We start from the raw sequence: 1,868 nt of genomic DNA, 5'->3' as shown, positions 1-1,868 counted from the left end.
TGTTTGACAATAGGTGACACTAATTGTACATGTCGATCTAATTTTCTACATTATAAGACCCTAAAAATATATGTTATGGTTCTGATAACAGTAATCTCGAACTGAGGTGGCATAGTCAGGGATTCTGTTGTGAATGAAAGTCTGTGTAGATTTTAATTTAAACCGAGAGATAATCATACAAACTTCATACATGTTCTTTACACAATGCACCGGTTCTCAGAAGAAATATTACGTATATATATACGTATCGTTTGAAAGCATATTGCGGTATACCGGTATTTATATTATTTAATACCGTGCAGTCCTATAAGTGACTAATCACATAATTCAAGGTAAGGGGAGGTGGTGGTCATGTGAGATTAGGGGGATCATGAAACAGTGACACTCCTTAGACCAATCTCACAGGCCTAGACTAACAACTAGTCTCTGAAATGAACATATTTTACTGAAAAAAGTTCATAGTAAAAAAAAAAAAATATAATGAAAAGCAGCCCTGAGACTTTCTTCAAGGTGAGGAAATCTAGACTTGCCACATTTTCTAGACTTGTGTGGGCTTTCTTGGATATATTTGCTTCAGGGTCTGTACGACAGACTATCACAGGCCCTGCTAAACCAGTACACTTCACCACACATGTTCAGATCCTAGAAACAAATACGGACATGCTTTGCTGCAAAGTATCTTCATAAAAACTGGATTAACACTGCAAAACACATGTATATTTCATGAAATACACACCAATTAGCGATAAATACTTGCACATAAGTAGTTTGGACTGGCCAAATCAAAATCAATATACAAAAGAGATCACTACCATGTCTCTAAAGAGAAATAGGAATGCAAGACGAAAATATAGCAAATATGCCGAATTAAAAGATATGCACTTTATTCACAAATAAGACTGACTGACTGAGTTTGGTTTTACACCGCTTTTAGCAATATTCCCGCAACATCACGGCGGGGGACACCAGAAATGGGCTTCACACATTGTATCACAAATAAGAACATCATATATATATATATAAGATAATCTGCATTCAGATGTATCCCTTAAATTGTTGCTTTCTGGAAAACTCACACAGCAGAGCACACACTTAGGAGTTACTTGATCAACTGGCTGTGATGAAAATATCAGACAGGCAAGTGGAAATTTCTTATTCAAAATAAAGTAGTTTGCCTGTATAGTATGCAGTCATATCTTGAGTAAGTGCTGAGGAAAATGTGTTGCAAAAAAGTTGAAAGGACCAATAAATTGAATCTAATGGACCTGCTTCATTCTCTGTCACCAACAAAATATTCTGCCATGTAGATGACAAAGTAACAACAATAGAGAGATTATTACATGTTGTAGGATTATCACATGTTGTATGTTTTCTGTGCTAAAAAGTCCCTGGTTGGTTGGTTGGTTCGGCACACTAATAATCTTATCTAATCCTACAAAATGCTTGTGAACAGAATTATGAAAATACGTGACATCGGTGGTATCGCCTCAGACTCCAGGAATGGGTCCGACTCAGATCATGTTCTGAAAGGCCCAGGGAAGACAAGTTCAAACTTATTCTAAATAAACTGCTGTGTGCCAACCTGTCCAAGACAAAATCACATGAATAAGGAGGTAGTAACCCACTCTTAAAAAACATTGACCATAATTCTTCCTTCTGTTCAGAACTATCACCTCATGTGATCTGATGTGACTAGCTTCATGTTGCTATAAAGAGCATTGTCATGGTAATACAATTTATGTAAAAATGTTCAATGTTTCTGAACCAAACGTGGGCAAAACAAATATCTGCAATAAATACTACATTCCAACAACTAATTACTAAGTACACAACCCTGTGCACTTAAAAGAACCCACAAATCCGTTGGT

Source organism: Haliotis rubra, unplaced genomic scaffold (genome assembly GCF_003918875.1).
Source record: "Haliotis rubra isolate DU_JTF1 unplaced genomic scaffold, ASM391887v1 Scf219, whole genome shotgun sequence".
NCBI lineage: Eukaryota > Metazoa > Mollusca > Gastropoda > Lepetellida > Haliotidae > Haliotis > Haliotis rubra.
Note: the sequence above shows the minus strand (reverse complement) of the source record.